Source organism: Petaurus breviceps, unplaced genomic scaffold, assembly GCF_028583685.1.
Source record: "Petaurus breviceps papuanus isolate PSGF00001 unplaced genomic scaffold, PetGlider_PUasm1.0 173, whole genome shotgun sequence".
NCBI classification, from domain to species: Eukaryota; Metazoa; Chordata; class Mammalia; order Diprotodontia; family Petauridae; genus Petaurus; species Petaurus breviceps.
Genome location: NW_027185759.1, coordinates 17,253,411 through 17,279,130, shown reverse-complemented (window position 1 = coordinate 17,279,130; position 25,720 = coordinate 17,253,411). Strand labels below are relative to the sequence as shown.

Here is a 25,720-nt window from a genome sequence, read left to right as displayed (position 1 = left end):
ACGATCAGTTTAGAGCTAGGAGGAACCTCAAAGTCCATCATGTCCAACCCTTCCATTTTCCAAATGAGGAAAAGAAGATAGATAGAAGGTAAGTGACCTATCCAAGGTTACATAGCTAAGTAGTACAGGGGACTGAGCACTGTGCTTGGAGTCAGAAAGACCTGAGTTCAAATCCTTTCTCATACCCTTACTAGCTATGTGTACCTAGGCAAGTTACTTAACCTGCCTTCCTCAGTTTCTTCATCTGTAAAATGGAAATAATATTAACACCTACCTCCCAACATTGTTATGAGGATCAAACAAGACAATAATTTTAAAGCTCTTAACCCAGTACCTGGCATATAGTAAAAGTTATATAAATGTTAACTTGTTGGTGAGTTAGGGGGCTCTCTTCCCCAAGCATGCCGAATGGGTGAATATGAACAATTTCTTCCAATGGGACATGAAGGCGGTGGAAGCAGGCACTGTGGAGCACCAAGGCCATTTGCTGCACCCCAGACTATCGCCAGTCATCTTGACTTTTGTCCTGGTGCTGGACTTTGATGACTCTGGAAGACAGAGTGAGCCTGATAACTTAGAGCAGCATTGCCTCACTTAAATCCAACTTGCTGGTGAGTCGACATCACTCAGTGGCATCATCGGTCCTCTGCAAAAACAAAGGATGAACGACAGTAAGTAGCAAAACCAGTTACCTTATTGTCAGTCAACAAGTCAACAAACGCTTATTAAGGGAGCTCTTCAAACGTGCCAGGCACTGCCAGAGCTGCTATTAGGCACATTGAGAATTAGCAGCTGAGAGGCTCCATGTTGTAATGGATGCAGTATTGGGCTTGGAGTCGAGAAAATGCTAGCTCAAAGCCTAGCCCCTGACTCATCCTGGCTGTATGATATTAGACCTGTCCCTTAACCTCCCCGTGCCTCAAGCAGCCATCTGAGACCTTAAGTTTCAGAGAAGGAACTGACTGGGATTGGTAAAGGGTTTTTCCTCTTTGGGCATTCCCATTACAAGTGAAATCACTGCTCCAATCCCTACTCCTAATGTATAAGAAGCAGTTTGGCATCATGGTTAAAGAGTGATCATCTGAGTCATGAAGCCTTGGGTCCAATATCACTTCTGCCCCATACTGACTGTGTGACCCTACCAGAGTCCCTTGAACTCTCCATACCCCTAAGCACTGAAGTGGTTTAACTGTCTCCAGTGTGCATTGCTAAAAGGAATTCTCTCACCTGCAATTTACTATAACAATAAAATCAGAGGTCTAATCCAAAATGAGAAAAAACAGAAAAGCAACTCTTCCCCCAAGAGAGTTAGCCTGCTGAGAAACACGTGCATTCCTCTGGAACAGAGGGCACCTGACTGGCACGTAAGGCTCATCCTGAGCAGGAGAGCTATTTTGTGCTTATGGGTCATTAACACCCATTTTCCTTCCTGAACATCTGTTGCTGCTGGCGTCTACAAAAAGAATGATGCTGTATCTCCCTCTAACTCGTGACCCAGCTGGAGGAAGCGAGCCCCAAGCCTGGCTTGGACACCCACCTTAGCGGCATCCTCTGGACAATCTTCCTTTCCACAGAATCAGCTGACGTTTCAAAAGGAGACAAACCCAGGATAGGGGAGAGTGCATTACTTCTGTTTTCTACCAGGCTGGACTTCACCCTATCAACAATACACACTTCTCAGGTGCCCCCATATATGATGACAAACATGAACCAGCCCCTGAAGAGATAATGGATATAAAGTGTGTGCTGCTCGAGGGCAAGGACTGCCCTTTGCCTTCCTTTGTAGCCCCAATGCTTAGCACAGTGCCTGGTGCATAGCAGGTGCTTCATAAAGCTTTTTTACTGACTTGGTAAACCTTAGAGCACTATATGTATATGCTATTATTTTCTGTAAAATATTTTATACGCATTATTGTCTAGAAATTAAATTTTATTTCTATAAATCTTATTATTCTTCTGATCAGAGAGGCAGTGTGGCACAGGGGATATAGAGACTGGCTTGGAGCCAACCATAATCAATAATTAAGAGTGTTTCTAGAGCCCTTTAATGTTTTCAAAGCATTCTATCTCACCTGATCCTCACAAAAACCCCAGGAAATGGGGAGGGAAAGGAATAAACATTTAAATGCACCTACTATGGGCTGGGTACTGTGTTGAATGCTTTTCACAAATATTTCATCTGATCCTCACCACAACCCTGTAAGGGAAGTGCTATTATTATGCCCATTTCACAGTTGAAGAAACTGAGACAGAGAAGTTTAGTGTTTTGGCTAAGGGTCACACCCAAGGCAGAATTTGAACTCACATCTTCCTGCCTCTAAATCATTTGGCCCCCTCTGCCATGTAGGGTCCAGGAAACCAGGAAAACCCAGGTTTGAGTCCTTCCTCTGATACCTGCTAGCTCTCTGATCAAACCTTTCAAACTCCCCAGGCTCTAGGCAACTCTCCAAGATTTTCAGTTGCTGAAAAGGTGCTGACCTTGGATTGGTAGAGAGAATTTTCTCACCTGGAAGTTCCCAATGCCATTAAATCACAGCTCCAATCCCTATTCGTATTCTAATAATGCAATGACCACAAACCTTTATGAAATACTAGCAGATGCCTGTCCACACCTGGATGTGTGCTGCCATAAATCCTCCTACTCATAACTCTTTAGCCAGTGACTCTCCAAAACCCTTTCTCCTTTTCCCAGCTTTGTCTGTGACTGCTATGTCTACTTGACACTTGCCTCCTGCCCTCGTAGCATTGTTAAGTCAGTCTTGCCAGAAATATCACCTGGGTTCACTTTTTTGTTTCTCTTTCCTTGTTGTTTATTCTCCTCCTTTCATCTCCGGAGCATCCCATCCCCGTACCCTTTGCCCCTGTTCTCCCATACTAAGCCAACAGCATGGGAGCAGTTTATGAGTGGACCAAGAATCAGAATGAAGGCAACCACCTCTACCACAGACAGGTGTCTCACTGTACATTGTGTCCTATCCCAACAAAGACCTTATAGTCTCCTTGGAAGCTGGAGTTTGCTCCTCCCTCTTTTTATCATGTTAGCCATCTGACTGGAACCACCTCAGGAAAGAGACCCGCAGGCCTTTCAGCTCCTTCTCCCAGCCTTCTGACGGGACAATCACCTTCACTCTACCCAGCAGCATGTAAACATTTCACATACTCCAGCCAAATTCCTCTATTCCCTGAAGCACACTAAAGATTGTTTCGTATCCTTGAGCTCTAGGCTGCAAATTTCTTTTATGAGTATCAACTTCCTTCCTAGGTCCTTATGCTTCCTTCTCCCACTTTCTTTTATGGATGCCCTTTATTTTTTAAGTGTCTTTTCTTCATCAAAATATCCCCTTTCTTCTAGCTTTTCAAACATAGGCAGGTGAGATTTGAAACTCAGTCTGCAACTTGTAGTATTTGTCTTCGTAGTGTTGAAGCCTGATATGATAGGCTGTAAACTATTTGTTTTGGGCATGCCTGGCCTGCCTGCCTTCCTCTAACTTTGGGTCTGTGAACTTATTTCAAAAAATATTGTTACAATTACATTTCAATGCCATTGACTTCCTTTGTAATCCTATGAATTTTATTTTATGCATTTAAAAATATGATTAGTAGAAGGAGTTCATGGACTTCACCAGACTGACTGCAGTTTCTACTCTTAATAAAAGTATTTTTAATACTGCTACTAGTAGAAGGGGTCCAGGACACACACACAAAATATTAAGAGACACTGTTCTGCTGACAGATCTAGGATTTGCATTTTAAGTTCTTTCTATTGTTGGCAGAGTTATAAATAAGTCCCCACCAATGAAATCTGTTATTCTATTGGGGGAAAGGGGAGAATATGTATGTACACATATATGCATTACATATATGTATATACATGTGTATGTATCTAGATGTTTGTATGTATCTGAATACTTCCATACACATATGTGTGTCCATCCATGTATACAGTGTGTGTGTACATACACGCATGTATTTACATGCATAAAATTATATATTGGGTGGGTGGGTGAGTTTCTTAATCACCAACTACTGCCCTGGTACAGAAGTCACCCAGTGAGAAGGTGGGGGAGAGGTCAGGATGTGGGCATGCAGAGGAAGGGGTATAGAAATTTCCTTACATGTACATAGGTTGAGATTTGGTTATTGAAAGTCCATTTGTGCAAAGAGATCAGATTTGAGGAGTATTAAGCTCCAACGAATGAAGGGAGAGGTATAAATATATGAGACAACCCCTTGACTGGTTATCATGGGGAGGTATGACTTATCTACTCTCCAATTTTTGGATCACACACTGAGCGAGTTTCTATGGTGAGCCCTGTGGGGGTGTATAGCCCCCACATTGATAACCACTATTGCAGACAGTTGACTATGAAGGTCTAGAGTTCAGAAAAGAAGTCGGGAATGAAGCAATGGATTTGGGGATTGTCTGCATAGACCCAGTAGTTGAAACCAAGGTCATGAATGAAATTGTCCAGGAAGTGAGTAAGAGAGAAGATGAGAGGGTCAAGGGCAAAATCTTGGGAAACCATGAGAAGGAGCCAAGGAAAGAATGAGGGGCCAATGAAGGAAAGTCAGAAGAAGCAGAAAAGTAGGAAAGTGAAGACAATGTGGTATCTCTAAGTGAGTAACCAGGAAAAGGAAGTGGGCAATAGAAAAATCAAGGAGTAGAAAAACTAAGAAAAAGCCATTGAACTTGGAGTTTGGGGAGTTACTAGGGACCACTGAGGCAGCAGCTCCAGTGTAGTGGTGAAGGAGGAAACTGGAATGGAAGAAGTTGCAAAGTGGGGAGAAACTGGAGGATGGGGACAGTGACAGGGAAGGTCAAGAGGGCGCAATGGTAAGCTGGAAAGAGTGGAAGTGGCAAAGGAAGCTTTATAATCTTGGCTAACTCTGAAAGTGTTGAGAGAGGGATTGGAGAGAACAAGTGGAGAGGAAGAGACTGGAAATGGACAGATGCTTCCTAGCTATCCTGGATTCATAAGAGGCCGTTGGCCCTTGGTTTGATGGTCTAGCTGGGGGTAGATACAAACTTGCACAAAATCAAGTAAGAACAAGGACCAGTTTGAATGGTTAATGTCAAAGTATGGCATTAGAGGCCAAGCTGAGCCCATGAGCTCTGGGGCGGGGGGAGATGTGCACAAGCTTTGTCAGGTTAGATTCATTGCTGCTGCCCCGGTGAAGGAGAGACACTGAGAAAGTCATACCCTGCCATTTTTTGTAATTTGACTTTTGTTTCTAAATGCTGATAAACCAGAAGTGTTTAAAATGAAGCCAAACCCACAGCTGAGTCACTGTGGAGCATAACTTCTGGCCCAATTTCACTGACTTCAAACTGCCAAAGTCCCACTTACAGGCAGTCACATAATATCCCAGTGAGTCTTCAATAGTTGTGAAATATGTTTGTTCTTTTAAACGACCCAGTTAAAACTTACAGGAACATTTTTGGTGCGTGCTCATGAATATATTTATGACATCATTCATTTGTTCCTCACATTTTTAAACCGATGATTGTTTTACCTCAGAGAAGATCACAATCTCAAACTCAGTTTTGGGGATGTGTTAAAAGTTCAACTCTGCAAGAGTACCCTGAGTCATCACAGCTTAAGACTTCATCATCTAGCTTGTGGTTTGTCCTTCATTCTTAAAGAAGACCATGAAAATCCATGGCATCAGGAAAATGATGCCATGACTTGCAAGTAAATTGGTTGTAAATGAAGAAGGGCTGAGCAAAGTCACCAGCCTTACTTTCTCCTGCAGAACCATCTGGGTCCAGTGGCCAGACATAGGTCAAGACAACTGGAGATGGCCCAGAATTTAGTGGAAGACCTTGGTGTTTTTAAGCTAAAATCTTTCAGAGTCCTCACTTTGACCGAGGCAGCACCCATTCAGTGATTAGGGTTGTTTAAGAAGTGAAGCAAATCGTGGCCACTTTAATCTGGAAAAAAAAAAATCAAACTGGAAGGGAAAGATTCTCAGCATTTCTGGTCAAAAGACAGATAATTACTTTTTACATTCACTCAGAGCTATCTGAGTCCAGAAAGTAACCATTCGGTGGTACTTGGGTAGGGACCTATTGCTGGCCAATCAATGAGAGCCAGAGTGAATTGGGTTTAAGGAATGATTTTTAAGAAAGAAATCAAACCAGTAAATCAGCAGCAGCCTTGTGGATACTGAGCCTTTCTGCCCTTCATGCTACTGAGCCTCATACCCTAACCCAAGGAAACATGCCATCTCATTGGGGCTTCATAACAAGCAGGGGAGAGACAGTGCAGCCTAGTGGATCATGAGCTCGCTTCAGAGTCACCAAAGCCCTGGGCTAGGGTCCTGCCTCTGACAGGTAGTGATTGTGTGACAATCACCTAGACTCTCAGTGTTCCAGATAACTCTGAGTTACTATAAATTGTACAACAGTTGTTAAGCTGCACAGGTGGACACACTACACTCAACCAATAGCTCCTTACATGACTGAAACTGTAGGCTAAGATAATTTTTTTTTTTAATTAGTCCTGTTAGGTAGGCAAGGGGCAACTAGGAATGGAGCACTGAGTCTGGAGTCAGGAAGACCTGAGTTCAAATTCAGCCTCAGACACAGTGCTGTGTGACTCTAGGCAAGTCATTTACCCCAGTTTGCCTCAGTTTCCTCATCTGTAAAATGAGCTGGAGAAAGAAATGGCAAGCCACTCCAGTGTCTTTGAGAAGAAAACCCAAAATGGGCCACAAAGAGTCAGACACAACTGAAACAAACAAACAATAGCGAAAGTTAGGCTGGTACTAGAAATATTGTTATCCTCACTTTACAGTTAAGGAAACTAACATTTCCTAACTTCAATGGGACACTAAGTAACTGGCCCACAGTCACATAACTACTCATTGGCAGACAGGACATTTGAACTCAGCTCTCCAGCACATTGCTATCAGCTATGGAAGCCTTTAGCTAGAACCCACCCCACCTCCAAAGCTCTTGCTCCATTGGCAAAGCAGGTGAGAACCCACGGGCACATCAACCTGTGGGGTCATCAAAGTGAGACTTTTGTGAAAGGTGGTGAAGCAGCACCACACAAAAGAGTGTTAAAGTGGGCAGCACGTGCCATGTAGCAGAGTCAACCACTTCAATATTCTCAGAGTTCTCTCAAGAAATTTAGCTCAACACAGACATGACTAAAAGATGTCATTTTGGAGATTTTTTTTTCCATTTGTACAAGGAATTAATTGAGTCATGGAATCAGGGATTTAGAACTGAAAAGGAGCCATCAAATCCAATCCTCTTATCTTACAGAGGAGAAAACTAAAGCTCAAGGAGGCCAAGTGGCGTGCCCAAGTAAGGAAGGCAGAGAAAGAGGCAGAAGTGAGAATGCACTCCAGGCATGGGGAATGACCCGTTCAAAGGTGCCAAAATGGGAAATATGTAAAGGAACACAAGGAGGCCAGTGTGACTGTGCTGTAGTGAATTATGGGTAATGATGGTGGAAAGATAGGATGGGAGTCGGTTTGTAAAAAGCTCTATATGCCAAGCAGAGACATTTATATTTGAGCCTGGTAACAGGAGAAGGGGGGGGGGGGAATCCCAGCTTCTTGAGAGCAGTACTTTCATGGGTTAAAATTCAGTTTTTCAGTTTTCATAACCTGCAAAGTCATCATTTCTAACTTATTGTGTTATGATCCCAACTTTTTCCCTAGAAGATTCATGTTCTGAACTGGCCTGAAGCTTGAGAATCAGTTTTCCCACTTGAAGGACAGTTGAGAGTGGTCATGGTAAAGCAAGCACTTTCAACTGAGAGATTCACTATTGGTTTTCAATGCACAACTAAGTCCCACCTAAAGGGGAAGAATTCTGAATGGCAGTTATGACAATGGAAAAGAACTGACTGGCAGAGGAGTGAGAATTTGAGAGAGAACTTTTGTTGTCAAGTCAACAAGCCTTTATTAAGTACCTACTATGTGTCGGGCCCTGTGCTAAGTTCTGACAATAAAAATACAAGGAAAAAGACAGTCCCTGCCCTCAAGGAACTCATATTCTAATGGGAAAAGATAATGATCAATCCATAAACATTTATTGAGTGCCTACCACGTACTAGCATTGTGCTAAGTGTGGGGGATGCAAAAAGAGGCAAAAGACAAGTAAGTACCTGCCCTCCAGAAGCTTACAATCTAATGAGCAAAACAACATGCAAACAAATGTCCATACAGCGAACTATTGCAGAATAAGTAGGAAATAATTAACAGAGGGAAGACACTAGTAAAAAGAGGGGCTGAGGAAGGCTTCCAGCAAAAGATGATATCTTAGTTATGACTTACAGGGAGCCAGGAAGGTCAGTAGGCAAAGTAGAGGAGGGAGAACATTCCAGGCATGATTAACAGTCTGAGAAAGTGCCCAGAGCCAAGAGAGGGAGGGTCACATTTATGGAACAGCCAAGAAGCCAGTGTCTCTGGATCAAAGACTATGTATTGGGGAGGAAGGTGTAAGGAGACTGGAAAAGCCAGGCAGTCTAGTTCACGAAGGGCTTTGAATGCCAAACAGAGCTCAGTATCTAAATGACTTATTCAAAGCCAAGATATGAGGTGTCCAGGATAGTGAGCTTCCTACAGTACAAAAGGGGCCACTTTTTAGTATTACTTTTTTATAAATGTACATTTTAATATCAGAAAATCCCACTTTCCACACATAGCATGCAGTCATTTTTCTTTTTGGACAGGTCAGGTTGCATGCATGAAGGCTCAGTTCTTGGTGAAGAATAATAGCCCACAGAAAATGCAACTTTTAAATTCCATTTTCTACCTTTTTCTAGCCTTTCTGGGATACACAAATGTTTTCTCCTGGTTTTTATCTCCATCTTCAATGAAGGTCAAAAACTGTTATTACCCTAGTACTCAGATGGCTCTAAGATGTGGATGTTGTCTCTAGAGATGCAGATCATAACCTATCCATGCTTCCACAAGGTCCTGCTTTGGTGCCTCCTCATGGAGAAGCGATGAACAGGAGATGCCGCCTATACACAAGCTTTGGCAAGTCCTAGCTAGCTAGAAAGCCTTCCAGGACAGTCCTAGCAACAGATAACCTCCCCAGCACCAAGCTAACCAAGTAGGAAGGGGGCTCTTCAGCAGGAGTGAGAATAATCATAATACATGGCATTTATGGACTAGTTTAAAATACACCAAATACAATGCAGTAATACTAACTACAATAATACTAAATACAATAAAATACAAAGCTTTAAAATACACTATCTCCTTTGAGCTTCATGATATATGGGGGAAAATAATTCCAACCTATTTCTTGATGCAGTAATCTGTACCTACAATACTAATATTCTCCCAGTGATTCTTTGTGGCTACATGTGGTGGAAAAATCACAATCTCAAAAGTTGTAAGTAATCCAAAGATCAGTGCGAAGATAGACAGTAGGCACGTATGGCCTGTAGCTTATTGCCAACAAAATAAAACAAAAACCCTCCAGGAAATGGATACTAAGGAAAGGAGTTGAACCAGCCAGGCATAAAGCAACAGGAAGGGATATCAATTGGGCTCCCCAGGGGCTCTACTTATGACCCTGAAATGTTAAAAGACTTAGAGGGAGGCCTCTAGTCCATTGGGTAAATCTTTTATGGGGCATGAATGAGAGAATTCGGACAAGAATTTCAGAGGATGAGAAGGAATGAATGGCTCATGACCTGCAGGGTGGGAGGGAATGCTCAGATGGTTAAGAACATGGGATCCCTGAGGTATAAAGGAATGTAAGATTGGGAATTTGTGCTGAGGAATCCCTAGAGATTTCAGGTTTTTCATTATTCAGTTCAACACTGATCTATTAGTAGTGATTGCTACTAATTTCGTGCTTCTTGATTAGATTAGATCAGGTTAGATTAGATTAGATTAGATTAGATTAGATTAGATTAGATTAGATTAGATTGGATTAGATTAGATTGGATTGGATTGGATTGGATTAGATTGGATTAGATTACTAAAAGCATTGTGCTAGTGGTGATTACCTCCAAGAATGTCCTCCTTTGATAGCCGATCATGTCATTGAGGTGACCCTGGCCTCTCAAAGACCAAGCCAGAAGAGAACAAACCTGAATAGATCCTGCCATGTTGGAAAGGCTTCAGGAATGATGCCAACAACAGAATATTGGCCAAACGTGAGTTCAGCTAAAGGCAAAGTTCCTCAGTGGAAGGCTGGCAGCTAAGTAATGAACAAGTTGGTGTCATTTCAAATTATGAAATCTATTAAAATGACATGGAAGGGTTGTTAGCTACATTAGCAGCAATAGTAGCTTCATCAATGAAAACAGATCTTTTAAAGTATTGACTGGTATGTTTAGGACTATGGGGATATGAAAAAATAGATGGCCTCTGCCCTACCATAGTGTGCGATCTGGTTGAGGAAATGAAGAAAACATATGTGAAATAGTTCAATAGCAGTGAAAAGTTATATTGGGCTAAACACCAGCATAAGTGGCACAGATTTTAAGTACAACAGGAGGGCAGAATTCGGAGAGGTTGGTGGCAGTTGAAGAAAAGCTTTGCAGCAAAGGAAGTAGTTGAGTCAGTCATGGAAGGACACCTCAGATTTGGAAAGGTGTAGAAAATGAAGGAATAGATTCTATTCAGAGATAACAGGATGAACAGAGGTCAGAAGGAGCATGGAATATTCATTGAGCAGTGAAACCTGCTGAGCTGGTCTGGAGGGCATGTATTTGAAAAGGAATAGAAGAAAAAGTTTTCTCTGAAAGGTAGAGAACTGATTATAGAAGACTTTGAAATCCATACTGATGAGTTCATATTTTGCCCTGTGAACTGTGATGAAATATTTTGGGGAGGTGGAATGGTTTGGAAGGAAGAAATCAAAGGCAAAAGTAACTCATTCGATGTGAAGAGTAGCTGAAAAAGAAAGATCAAGTAACTATTCCAAGATGATGAGCCTATGATAAAAGTAGGACCATTGACAGTATCAGAGAAGTTGAAGGAATAGTGGCTGGCTTGGGGAAAAGAGAAGTTTGGTTGAAGATACATGTTGAGTTTGGAGGACACCAAACAGAGAACATTGAGCATGCAGCTGGAAGAGAATATGGACTAAAAATAAAGAATTGGCCTTGTGCAGAGACTAAATGCATGACCTGAGTCTCATTGGCACCATGCTTTCTAGATAAGATTTGGAATTCTAGATAGCATTAGGAATGTTTGGGGTTTGGGGTTTACATTATTCAAACTACAGTATTTAAATGCAGGATTGTTTTATCATTATTTACATAGAATCAAAAATCTCACCCAACTCAAGAGTATTCAAGTTCTATCTTTCAGGTTGGATTTAAGAGGACAGCTTGTAAATTACACTCAGAAAAAACCTCAGAAAATTGACATGAGGCTTAATCTCCTGTTCAAATGCTCCAACCCTTTAATGACTTTTCACAAGTATTATCTGGGGGTGGGGTAGGGGGGGACAGAGGGGGATAGCATCATCAGCTTGGAGTTCCAGTCCATGTCTAAGTCCTTATATCCCTGAATTCTAACAGTAGTTTCATTTGGATTCAGTGGTTTTATTTCTTTTTCTTAGGAGCTACACACAGTATTCATCCATTGTATGTGACTTTGTTTAACCCCATATAATTTATTGAGTTCAGATGATTTGGGAAGCTTTTTGGACCTGACTAGACATGAGGCTCAATTAACCCTAGGAACAAGATTTGCTTTTCATGTTATAGGGACTCCTTGGTTTTCAGTCATGGTTCTTGGTTTCACAATTGGGAAAAGAAAAAAAATTGATTTTACATAGAACTAAAGGGCATTTATTATTAACATATTTTAGTACTTTAGAAATGTAGCATTTTGTTAAAATGATATAACTGACTGTGGACTTCATGCAAGTCACTGTACTAACCACTGGGAAAATGCAAAGACAAAGGGGAAAGTGATCCCTGCCCTCAAGAAGCTTAAGTTAGACTGCACTGGATAAACAGAGAAATATTTTCTCAACTTTTCTCCAAGCTCGGTATATCAAAAGAAATCGCGTTTTCTAAATATCTCCCAAACCAGGCCATTCTCCAGTGAAGCATGTCTATTTTACTACTGTTCTGTACATTCCACCATGACCATCCAGATGTTACATATCAGCATGATATAGAAAAACACATTTATTCTGTAGTTTCAGAAAATAGTTGAAATTTCTCTATTCCCCTAGGGATAGAGGAATGGAATCATTCTGAAATGTTGTAGGGTTTTTTCCCCTTAATCCAATAATGATTTGGAATTCTTTTGTAGATAATAAATCATTGATATGGGTATTTTAAAAATGTCTATCCTTCCATCGTAATTGTAATAACAGCTCACATTTATGGAGCATTTTAGCTTTGTGAATTATTCTATGTATATTATATGTCTGGATCCTCCATACGACCCTGTGAGGTAGGTGCTATTATCATCCCCGTTTTACAGGTGAGACTAGCGAAGCTCAGAGAGGTTCAATGAGCTGCTTAGGGTCACAGAGATAGTCATTGTTTGGTGCAGGAATTGAACCCGGGTATTTTTTACTCTATAGCTAGTGGTCTCTCTACGGACCTCACCAAGAGTCTTTGGCTTGACTCTGACACTAGCTGGTGACTTTACAGAAGTCACTTAACCCATCTCAGCCTCAATGTCTTCATCTGAAAAGCAGGCATAGCTTTCTTGCCTGTCTCACAAGAGATGACGTAACAGATGGGAATGCTCTGAATGTAGCAAAGAGCTTTATCAATGAAGAATTTTAACAGCTAATATTTATGTGGCACTTTACGTTTTCAAAGCACTTCATAAATGTCTCATTTCAATCCTCACAATATTCCTGGGAGATAAGTGTTATTAATATCTCCATTTTACAGGTGACAAAACTAAGGCTGGGTGAGGCAGAAACAAGCATTTATCAAGAACCTGCTATTTGCTGGGCATGTGCTAAACACTTTATAGATATCAGCTTATTTGATTCTCACAGAAACCCTGGGAAATAGCTGGTTTTGTCAAGCACAATTTATAACTGAGCATGGTGAGGCAAACAGAAATTAAGTGACTTGCCTAATATTAGTCATCTGAGACAGGATTCAAATTCCTGACCCCAGGTGTAGAGCTTGACACAGCATGCCACAGAAAAGTGGGGTTATTCTCTAGTGAATGCTCACAAAGAACCAGATACTCTACAGTGATCAGACATCAGAAGTCAGAGGTAAAATGACTTGCCCAGAGTCACATAGCTAGTATAGAATAGGAGGCTATATTTGACCTCAGGTCCTCCAGACTACAGGGCAGAGGGTGAGGAGAGATAAGAAACAGAAAGGAATGTTGATTATGATTCAACAAAGACACTAAGAAGCTTTCAGAGAGGTAGGAGAAGGACCAGGGGGAAAAATGCTGGAAGAGGAGAGGAGAGCCACTGACTTGCATGAGTTCACTCTGGTGGTTTTGCTCTGAGCTCCATTCACTGTGTCACTAGACAGCTTTGAAGGACTAAGTGACTACTAGCAGCTGGGGAGCTTCATGTAGGAGGTAAGCTTGAGAGGGATTGGAATAAGACTGATCTGTTCCAATCGGCTTTTTTTTAAACGAATATCAGCATTTCTTTAGCCCAATAAGGGATTCCTTCCTTACTGCATTTGGAGGGAATTCTCTTTTGAAACCAAACTGGGAACAAGCATTGCCCAACTGGAACTGGCCAGTTGGGTCCCCAGTGGGGCAGATACTACTAATCACAGATTGTTGTTTGTCCTTCATTCTCAGAGAGGACCAATGACATCAGGAAAGTGATGTCATAATTTTCAAGTGAGTTGGAATTAACAAATTCCTGAGTCATTCAAAAAGACTACCCCATTGCTACACTGTCACAGATCACAATAGACAGCCCCCAATGGCATTATTGTTCAATTTGATCAGCCACCCCATTTACCAACATGACATGAAATGATTTGAGTCATTTTCTAAAAATCAAGTCTACACTCAAAGGATAAAATTTACCACCACAGAGGCTATTAAAAGTGTCTCAGTTTCTAAAAATAATTCCCCCAAAGTTTCAGTGACATAAGCATATGTTTTGAAGCATAACAATCTCATTGGAGTAAGTGTATAGCTTCCCAAGGTGACCACTTTGAATGATCAACCCTCATTTGGTTAGATGTTCTGATATGTCTGCTTAAAAAGTCAAACAATTCTTGAAAGCTGTCTTCTGGTTGACATTATATGGTTTTACACCACACTGGACTGAAGTTTCATCTATGTATAAACCCAGGCAGAGGAAGACAAGAGTCAATCAATGACATTATAAACTGTGAACAACTTGAGAGCAGGAACTATCTTTTGATGAGCACTTAATAGATGTTTAGTAAATGTTTTAGGACTTGACTTGGCAATTCCTTGAGGAAGCTGCCAACTAATACGATTTTGCATGTATTCTTCATATTAAAGTAAAGGTCATTTATAGAAAGCTTTCTTCAATTGATTGGCTCTTTCAGTCCACAAATCTGCCCAACAGCATGATGTTTCCTTTAAAATCACAACTGCACATTTTTCTTGATGACCTACATGGAGCAATTTTTAAAACTGAGTATAATCTATCCTACTTTTCGCACCCTCTAGAGGAAACATCATAAATTCATTTAATAACCCAATCCATTGTCTAGCAACTGGATTTTGTTTTATTTTTTTTTCTTCTTGTGTCTGCCCTAAATCCCTCATGTTCCATTTTAAGTTCATTTATTCTTATTATTTTCTCAAAGGTGATAGAGAACATCTGGTCACCATTCCCCAGCAAGCCATGCTTCATGGACGCCAAGGTTGCTGCTAAGAACCCTCTAAGTTTTCTCCTTTCCAAGCTAAATAATCCTAGCTCCTTTCAGCTTTCTTTGTAAATTGTATTCCCTTACCCTTTAATCATTTTTGTGTCTCTGCTCTAAATCAACTAGAATTGCCCCCACATCCTTCTGAAGCTCAGAACCGGAGGAAAAGGGCTGAGTGTTTATGCCTCTCATTATATGCGCTCCCTTCCCTTTTGTGTATCTCATTATTCCTTAAATATGTGCATCTCATTTTACACCCTTTAATTTAGGCATCTCATTACAGCCTTCCATTTTCCATCTCATTATTCCCATCTTTTTACTGCTTTTTTTCTCCATTCCTTCCTTCTGTTCTCACATCTTCTTAAGTCAATCTCTTTATCCATATCATTCAGTCCTTCCCTTTATGCATCTCATTACTTCCCTCATTTTGCCCAGGTCATTACACCCTCCCATCTGCGCTCTTCATTATCCCGTTCTATTTCTTTTAGTCTCTTTACATCCCAAATGTGCACATCTCACCGCATCGTCCATTCTCCCATAGTGTTCCCTCCTTTCTCTCTGCTTCTCTTCAATCCCTGCTGCCCTTTGCCCCTCTCCTTCCATGCTTCCATTTCCAAATCACATTACACCCCCTTGCACACATCCAACTCTACACCCTCCCTATTATGAACTCCCTTGTACCTTTACACATACATCTTGTCCCATTTGTTCTTCTCGTGATGGACCTGTCCAACACACATGGATTATTATGCCTTCCCATGTTCTCATGTCATTGCAATCTTGTTGCATCTTTTCAAAAACTTAGAAATTTAGCAACGAATTAGCAAATCCCCAAAGACAGAACACATGCTCTGCCTTTGTAAAGCTAACTATGGGCCCCCATCATCTCAGAGCAGTTTCCCAAGTGAGCCACTCACTCACTTTTCAGGGAATATAATATGATATCGAGCTATCATAGGGAGAAAGAGGATTGGCTTTGGTCATAGAAAAATTGTCTTGCTTTAGATTTGACAGGGAAACCGGTGGTGAGGGGGAAGGCCACCCTCTTTCTTCCTAGGATTACTTCACTGATTCCATAACCACCTCCCCACATCAGGAAGGTGCTGTCATGATTGACATTAACATGCCTTTATTTTTATCATGTACATATTTATATATTGTCGAAACTAATGTATGGGCATAGAAGAGGCTTCAACTAGTCACATACAGTGTCTTCTCTCCTATTGGGAAAGTCTTTGCTGAAAGACAGTTTCATTTGGAGCCTTAGGGCAAGAGTTTATCAACCTCAATAGGCTGAGGAAAAATAAGTCAAATGCGTATCAGGGACCAGGCACTATGGTAAGCACTTTACAAATATTATTTCACTTGATCCTTGTAACCATCATGGGAGGTACGTGCTATTATGATGCCCATTTTATAGTTGAGGAAACTGAGGCAGGCAGAGGTTAAGTGATTTGTGCAGGGTCACACGGCCAGTAAGTATCTGAGGCTGGATGTGAGCCCAAGTCTCCCTGATTCCAGGCCCAGAACTTCATCCTCCTGGCTATCTAGCTTCCTTTAACCCAAATCCTAATTCTGTGACCCTTTGATAGCTCTGGCCCTAGAGACCCACCTCACACATATGTGCAGTAAAACTTTAGTGAAATTTGAAGCATGTCATAAAATTTTTAAGTCTAACCATTGATCCACCCCCTCAAAAAAAAACTCATCTCATTGATACCTAAAATCCCTCCCTTAAGAGATTCGTTTTTGTTTGCTTTTAACATGCTGCCTTCATGCAAGTCTCTGTACAAGTCTCACTTTTGCCATTTTGGTTATTAAAAATAAACTCTAGGCCTGAGGACAGTTCTTGAAATACAACTGAAATCTGGCAGATTCATTAATAGTGTAGATCTTAATGCCAAATATTTAGAGCTGGAAGGGCCTTGGAGGCTGTGCAGTCCAACACTCTCATTTTGCAGATGGAGAAACTGAGTCACAAAAAGGTCAAGTGATTTGCTCAGGAATGTCCACCAAGGTCCGGGCTCTGATCAGGAGATATGCCTTGAGTCTTGTAAAGCAGCCAAGTGTGAGCTCAGGCATGTTGGTGACCCTCTTCCTGGCTTAGTCATGCTCTTCTCTCCTGGTTCTTCTCCTAACTCTCTGGCAGCTTTCTCTGTCTCTTTGTTGAATTGTAATGGGTGCTCCAACCCCTGTGAATGGGTGTACCCATAGAACTGAGTCCTGGGCTATCTTGTCTTTTTTTCTCTTTACTCTCTTTCTTGAGGACCTCATCAGCTCTCATGGGTTCAATCATTATCTCTATTCAAACAACTCCCATATAGGTATATTCGGCTGTAACCTCTCTCTTAAGTGCTAATCATTCCTCACTGGCTTCCTATTGGTTGTTTCAAATTCAGTGTTTCATAGGTATTTCAAAATTGACGTATATGAAGCAAAACTCCTTATCTTTTCCCCAAATCTAGCCCCTCTCCCTGTAGAACACCGCTATCATCTAAGGCACACTGGTCTAAACCTCAAACTTTGGTCATGTGATAAAGGCAATGTAATGCATTGTAATGGGCATAGAAGAATGCAATTCATAATGCATAAAAGAAAATAAATTTGGTTACAGAGAAAACCTATTATCTTGGAATGCAGTTACCATTTTTTTAAATAAAGTTCACAAATTCCAGGGTAGGAACTCATGCTCTCTCCTCTTCCTTCTCCAGTGTAGTTCCCTACACAACTTCCAAATTTATATTCCTAAAGTTCATGTCATTCACCTGATCAAAAACCTTCAGTGGCTCTCTGTGACCTTTGGGATAATATGTAGATCCTTTGTGAAGCATGCAAAGACCCTTCACAATCAGGCTTCACCATGTATTTCTAGGCTTCATTTCACATTATTCCCTTCCATGCAATCTACATGCCAGTCAAAATGACCCACTTCCTTTTCTATGTGCACAGACTCCCATTTTCTCCAGGTTGTACCCCATGGCTAGAATGATCTCACTCTTTACCTCTGGTTGCTAGCTCTCCTCAAGGTTCATCTCATGCTTCTTCCTGGAATAAGAGGTCTTTCCTTGCCTCCATAGTTGTTAGTGTCCTACCTTCATCATATGTCACTTTGTATTTACTGTTTATGTCTTCTTTTTACTTATCTGCATATTGCTATTGTTTTATTCCCCAATGGAATGGGAAATTCCCCAGTGGAATGAAAGACCCTTAAGGACAGGAACTATGTCATTATTATCTTTGCATCTTTACTGCCTAGCCCCATGCCTAACACTGGGGGAGAGATTTCCAATGCTGTTGGAAAGACCAGGATAGGTTAACCTAGACTTTGAACATGAGCCATATAACAGATTATGTGTGTGTCATATGAAAACCAGCCCAGCTAAATTTGGAGGTGTCTCTCACCAGGTTGGCCACAAACTAGTGAATTTTCCAACCTCAATAATGCAAGGAAGCCATGGAAAGGTTTTGTGTTAGCATTACACATGCCCTACATTAGCCTAAAGCCTACCCATACCAACCTAACTATTGATCTTTGAGGTATGGGAGCAATAAAGTTTGAAATGTAGCATGATTGTATAGAAAAAGCATAGGATGGTCTCCAACTCTTAGACTATTTACACACTGACAAACTAAATAGATAATTAAAAGGGAAGTGCCACTAAGTACGATGTTTTCCATACTGAAATGGTTGATTTCTCCCAAACTGACTGAGGTTTAAGGATCCAGGAGAGTCTGTGGTGAGCCATCTGGATGATCTGTCAAGCTTCTCAATAGTAGCCAAGGGACTCTTGTCTGCCAGTTGTGAAAGTCAACCAGCGTATGTTCTAGCCAATATAGTGGTTATGAGATGGCCTATAGTAAACTGGTCACCACTTCAGCATCTTCTCTGATGCAGGAAATTTGTAATATGAATTGGAAAGGGTCTACCAAAACATTTTGCCTGCTGATATTGGGGAGAAGATTAAAATGGTGACTCTTGCTGAGGCTTAGCTCCCATGCCACCTCCTAAAGGAAACCATTCCTAGTCCCACCAGTTGTTAGCACTCTCTGCCCCTCCAATTATCATGTTTATATTTATTTGTGTGTATATTGTATCGCCCCAGTAGAATGTAAGCCCTTTAAGGCCAGGGATGAGTTTTCCATTGTCTTTGTACATTCAGCACCTAGAACAGTGCCTTGTTCATAGAAGGTGCTTACTAAGTGCTTTTTAGATAGGATTAGTAGCTTTCACTTCTAGTGCCAACTTTACAATAAGGTTCTAAATTTTCCTGATACTGATCCTTCAGAGTCTTTTGTCCTTGTTTCATGCGGCACAGATCCGACCAATGGCTCCACATAATGGATTTAGACTTGGAGGAAATTAACGAGCAAAGAAATCAAACGTTACTTGGAGTTCTTGTTCTTGATTATCTTACACTCCCAATGTTTGGTTTTTAACCTCACTCTCTTCTGCTCTCCCCCTCCCCCTTTGCTTTTTACTGATTCCATATGCTTGCAAGTCAGCTCTTTAATAGACTGCCATAGTTAAACTCTCTCACTTTTTACTGCCAACTTTCCACATTCTGTTATTTTTTTTTTCTTTTTATTATTAGGTGAGTAAGAAAAATGAGCTTTTCAAACTAAATCAAACATTTTAGCATATTCATCAAGTCATACTTTAAAAAATAACTCAGTACTTATTTCCAAGAAGAAACAAAGCAGAGGGCTCAGTTTTGAGACTCCAGGTACATACCAAGGTACCCCTCAATTCTCAAGGCCAGACTTCACCCAGTAGAGGAATCCCATTGAAACACATGGCTAAAATCAGCCCCCAGCCAAGGAGAAGGAAGTGGCCTAAATTAATAAGTTTCCTTTCTCCAAAACTTTGAGATATTAAGGAGAGAAAGAAAACCATCTGCCCAAGAATATGAAAAGTCTACCATATTGGTTCCTTATGTAGTTGCATACATCCACATTTTCTTCATTTCGTGTGGGACAGAAAAAGAGGACAAATTGCTTATCACATAAGGGAAATGTGTATTCATAATCAGTAAGGCAGTGAAGCAAGATGGGAAGAAGACTGACTATGTAGTCAGAAGTCTTGAATTCCAATTCTGCTATTGTTACTTTTTATATGACCTTAAACAACTCTCTAAAGCTCTCTGGACCTGAGTTTCCTCATCTATGAAATAAGAGGATTGGACTAAATGGTCTTTAATGTCCTTTCCAACTCCCAGTTTACAATCTTACCATTGGTTAAGTAGAGACTGTTTTTCAGGCTTTTTTCTTCCCATCCCCCATCCCCCCAACTTTTTGCTTTTTTTTGCTTAATTCAGTGAAGATTTGCTAAATGCCCAGATTGTACAAAGCACCAAGGCAGAAAGTGGGTGAGAGAGTTTGGTTAAGGATAGTCCTGTCCTTGTAGCTGTTACAGTCTTGTGAGAACATATGAGCATACACAAATAGCTGTTGCAAGGGATGCTTCCTGTGAGACCTGTGATGCTGTCCTCAGTTGTTCATGTCACCCTCAAATTGGGTTTCATCTTATATATACCTATATATGTGAATGCTGTTTTCCTGTGGGTCCCTTTTTCATTTTTGACTCTGTATAACCAAAGTCTAGCCTAGTGCCTAGCACTGATGAACTACTTAAAGAGTGTTTCTTGAGCCATCCCTCTCCCTCTTCCTCTCCCTCCTTCCCTCCTTCCTTCCTTTTTTCCCTCCCTTCCTCCCTTTTACTCTGTCTCTCTGTGTTTGTCTCTGTGTGTTTCTCTCTCTCCTCTCTAGGAATGTATATTATGTATGTATGTACATTGTGTGTATATATGCACACATGTATATGTTTACATACATATATAATCATATATGTGTGTATTTAATCTTTGGTGTTCTGGTTATTGTAGAAAATATCAACACGAATGACCACAGATCTACAATCATTTCATTCATATATTCATAACTTTGGCCACTTAAAAATGTGAAATGATTTCCCTGAAGGCAATCAAGCTTTGGCCTGTCTTCTAATAGATCATACACACACACACACACACACACGCATATATAAGTTCAGAGAAGCTCCTTTCCTTAAGATAGTGACATTTTGCACACACTCACAAATTATAAATAATGATGATAATATGTATATGGTACAGCTAAGTGGTGCAGTGTATAGAGCACCAGGCATGGAGACAGGAAGACCTGAATTAAAATCTAGCCTCAGTCATTTATTAGCTGTGTGACCCTGGGCAAGTCACTTCACCTTGTTTGCCTCCGTTTCCTCATTTGTAAAGTAAACTGTTCAAGGAAATGGCAAGCCACTCCGATATCTTTGCCAAGAAAACCCCCAGTTGGGTCATGGAAAGTCAGATGTGATGGAAATAGCTGAACAACAACAGTAGCCCTTTACAGTTGGCATATTGCTTCGAGTACATTATCTCTTCGGATCCTTACAGAAGCACTGAGGGAGGAAGATGCTATCATTCTCCCATTTTATTGATGAGGAAACCAATGTTCATGGAGGCTGAAAGGCTTGAACAGTTAGTGCCTGTGGCAGGATTCAAACCCAGGTCTCTCCTGATTGCTAGTCTAGCAATCCAACCACAGGCCCACACTGCCTCTCAGTAGCCACAAACTATGTAGTAATAGTTCTTGAGAGGCTATTCCTATGGATTCAGAGAAACTTTATTTATTAAGCTGTTATTTTAAATGACTTACTTTAAAAAAAAAAAGTAAAAGATTAAAGTACAACAGATAGCAAAAGAATAAACCTAAAAAGATTTTTTTAGAAGGACTTCATGGGGGCGGCTAGGAGCTTCAGTGAATAGAGCACCGGCCTTGGAATCAGGAGGACCTGAGTTCAAATCCGGTCTCAGATACTTAATACAAAAACTAGCCATGTGACCTTGGGCAAGTCACTTAACCCCAATTGCCCTACCTTCCCCCCTCAAAAAAAAAACCAAAATAAAAGACTTCATGGTCTTTAATTGTATAGAACATAAAATGGGAAGTAAGAGTGTTATTATAAACATAGAGTTACAGTAGAAAGAGTATTGACTAGAGGCAAAAACTTGGATTCAAATCCTACCTCTGACACTCTCTGGATGACCTTGGTCATATCACATCACCTTCTGGGCCTCAGTTTTGGGCATCATGACCTCTGCAATCCCTGGAAGGGATCACATTTAGACCACATTCCTATGATCAGCATCCGTAAATGTGAAGCTAAAGAAACTTTGGATGTACTATGTACTATATACTATGTGCCTTTGATAGCAATTAAATTAAATTAAGTTAAGCACCCATTGTGTTCAAAACACCCTAGGAGGCACTACAGGGAGAGTCAAAAAGATGATTCCTGACATGAAGAAGCAAAGTATTCTCAATTTAAATGACAATTACATGAAAATGTTGAAACTGATAAATGGTGGTCAGTGCAAGTGTGTTCCTATTGACCCAAGGAAATAATGTACATAAATCACTTTGATAACCTCAAAGTACTATGAAAATGCCTTATTACTATTAGTGTCACTATTATTATTCTTTGTGAAAAGGAGCTTTGAGTACTCAACGAGTTACTTTCTCCACTGTTTTGCTTTTCTTTCATTTGCATGGTAACATGTTTCAGAAGTCTAAAGACCCCAAACGCTTTGGAAACCAAGCTATACACAGTTTGGAAATGCACTTTTCCTTCGCCTTCATCCATAGTATTTTGCCTTCATATCCCATGGAAGAGGAATGCAGTCACATGTTAATGACTATGGAAACATTAAGCTCTTAACTCCTATGTGAATAAATTGGGTATTAAATAAATAAAGGAAAAACCGTCTCTTGTTTGTGTTACTCAATCTGGCCTGGAAATAAGTGCCTGTATCGATCGTGCTCAATGCAAGCACACAAGGCACATTAGGCAATCCTATAGCGTACCTCCACTCACAAATCACTTTGGAACAGGACTTAAATTTGCCAGAATGTAAAGTCCTTCCAGATGTTAACCACTCTCACTGATTTCTGGAAAATTGCTTCACAGTTCTCTTTCAGCAGACATTGATGGTGTTACAAGAACCAGAGACTTTCTCCCCCTTTTCAGGCTCTGCTGTGTTGACTCATACTGTCATTTGTCAGCCAAATAATGCTTGTAAATATCTTCTCCCCTTTCTAGGCTGCCCGGATTTTTTAATAGTCATAGCAAGAGGATTATTCTATATTTCCCAATTCCTTTTCCCATTAATATGCCTTTGTGAAAGGAGAAAAAAAATGCTCATCTAATCAAATGTTCAGAAAAGAACTTTCTGTTTTCTCTCTCCAGGACATCATTCTCCTTTTTGCTTTAATCCTTATCCTCATACAAAACAATTCTTTTTGCATGTGAGGTGGCATCTTTCTTCCAGTGGGAACAGAGAAAACTTCAACTATTTTTTTGGATTGAATTATAACTGAAATGACTCAACAACAGCAAGAAAGAAAAATGTTATTTCACTGGTGTAAGGAACTCACAGTTAGGGAGGATCAGGACCTGCTGTGAAGAATGTACTTTCAGAGAGTAACCTAGGGATACTGAAAAGTTAAGTGACTTCCCCAGGGTCATACCTTCCAAAACTCAAATCCCATGTTAAGCAAAAGGTCTTTCCTACCCTAGCCCAGGTTCTAGTGTTTTCCTTCTCATGTTATCTCCCATTGACCATATATAACTAATATATACATAGCTGTTTATGTGTTCTCTCCATTAAAATGTGAGCATTTTGAGGGCAGAACATGTTTTGACCTTTCTTCCTATCCTCAGTATTACTTGTTTTCTCAGAGTGGAGAATTGAACCCAGGAACACCTAATTCTGGGAGCATTTCTCTCTCTGTGGACTATGCCATGCTTCTACTTTAGGGGACTAAAATGTTTTCTGTTTTGAAATCTGGTTTGGAGGGAAATCAGGTGAATGTAATTATGAAAGGAGAGGTATCTTTTCCCCTGAGGATTGCCTGCCAAGCCACCGTTTTAATCTCCTGCTTATTATATGATACACATTTCAGTTAAAATACCTGGAAATGATTTCTACTTAGGGGGTCCCAGGTGGAGTGCAAAGATTGTTGAGTTTCTGACACTTGGGATGTCTCCAGTGATCTCAAAGGGCACTTTGAGATAACATTCAAAACTAATGTTGACTCTCATTAATGTTTAAGAAATGACATATGGTAACATTTTGGAGGGGGGAAGAGAACTTGTTAGAACTGTCTAGTGTGGAGGGAGGAATGGGGGCAGGACTACAGAGGAAAAATGAAATGGCATCAAACAAATGAGAGGGTCATCATGGCATCCAAGGTAGCAAGCTAGCCTTAAGGGCAAGAAGATCTGGGTCCAAAGTCTGCCTCTGATACACACTAGCTATGAGAGTTGTGTGAATCACTTAACTCTCAACACTCTACTCAAAGACCAATATACAAATCCAAAGATTGCTGTGGTCTAATGGAAACTAAAGCTTTGTCCTATGAAGCCTAGATGTAGAAGGCAGTGACAGCACTAGTCTTCCACAGATGGAAATGACTTAATCTTAGTACCTGATTAGCCAGAAAAGTAGGAAAATTAGGAGGGTCCAAAGAGGCTTCTCACAAGCAGTGAGCTCCACCCTGGCCAAATCCCAGAATGCCCAGATTTTATACTCACAAGGGTCAGTGGCTTCAAGTCTCTCTTTCTGTAGAAACATGTTTCCTCACCCTGATTGAATTTGTCTTAGAAAGTTCATATGACGACCCCTTTCATGCCACTCCAATCCTGGAATGTGTTTTACCCATTACATTGTATATGTACATATATACAAATGTATCAATCTGTGTGTGTAAGTAATATTTATTTATCTAATATCAAGGTTTTTTTCCCATACAATTGAATTTAAACCCCACAGGAGCAATCCTGAAGTGCTGATGATGGCTTGGAAGATTCCATCTTTAAACCTCTGATTACCAACTTTAAAAACCTCATCTCTTCTCCCCTTTCCTGATACACTGCCCCTCAATTCTCCTTGCTATCAGGCCTGACTTAGGATTCCAATAAGGCAGTATGATTTCTAAAGTAGCTTATTCACTCCAGAAAGTGAATAACAGACAAAAGCAATAACCTGAGAAGCCTTTGGTCTGAGATCAGGAAAGAACGACCAAGCCTAGGACATAATTTTTAATAGTATTTTGTTCTGCCAGGAATCTACAACTTCTGTGATATGATTGAAGAAAGACTGATATTTAATCATGTGGGAAAATAGAAAAGTACTATTTATGCAAACAGTCAAATAGAGGCTTCACAAATATAATAGCCTTGGAAGAGATGTTGATGAACATTTACTTTCACCACCATAATATTCATGTGAATTTCATTCTTTGAAACCCACAAAGCCTCCAGGTATCCTTCAGTTGCTATCTTAGGGAACATTATTTAAAAAAAAAGACACAAAATATATTTATTTTTAGATATAATTCTTTCTAAGTTACTGAGATCATGGATTTAGATATTCAGAAGGCATCTTAACAGCTTCCCTGATAGGCCCTCACTGACATTACTATATTCTTATATGGACTTGGTCCTTGAATCTTGAAACTTGAAGTTCAACCATGTTTACTGAGCTGAGCCCCAGAAATTTCATTTCCTGAAAGCAAGTTGTCATTGTTGGTGGTGATGGTGATAGTGGTGTTCAGTCCTTTCAGTCATGTCCAAATATTCATGACCTTTTAGGGGGCTTTTTTGACAAAATTACTGGAGTAGTTTTCCATTTCCTTCTCTGAGTCATTTTACAGATGAGGAAACTGAGGCAGAAAGAATAAGTGACTTGCCCAGGGTCACACAGCTAGTAAGTGTCTGAGGCCAGGTTTGAACTCAGGAAAATGAGTCTTCCTAACTCCAGACCTGAAAAGCTTTTAGCATTTAGAAATCTCTCTCTCTCTCTCTCTCTCTCTCTCTCTCTCTCTCTCTCTCT

General features: G+C 40.5%; 1 protein-coding gene across 1 annotated transcript in view; it reads left to right on the top strand.

The window, feature by feature from the left end:
• VEPH1 (ventricular zone expressed PH domain containing 1) overlaps window positions 1-25,720 on the top strand; it is a 196,176-nt gene that overhangs the window by 143,771 nt on the left and 26,685 nt on the right. The gene's annotated exons all lie outside the window — the stretch shown is intronic.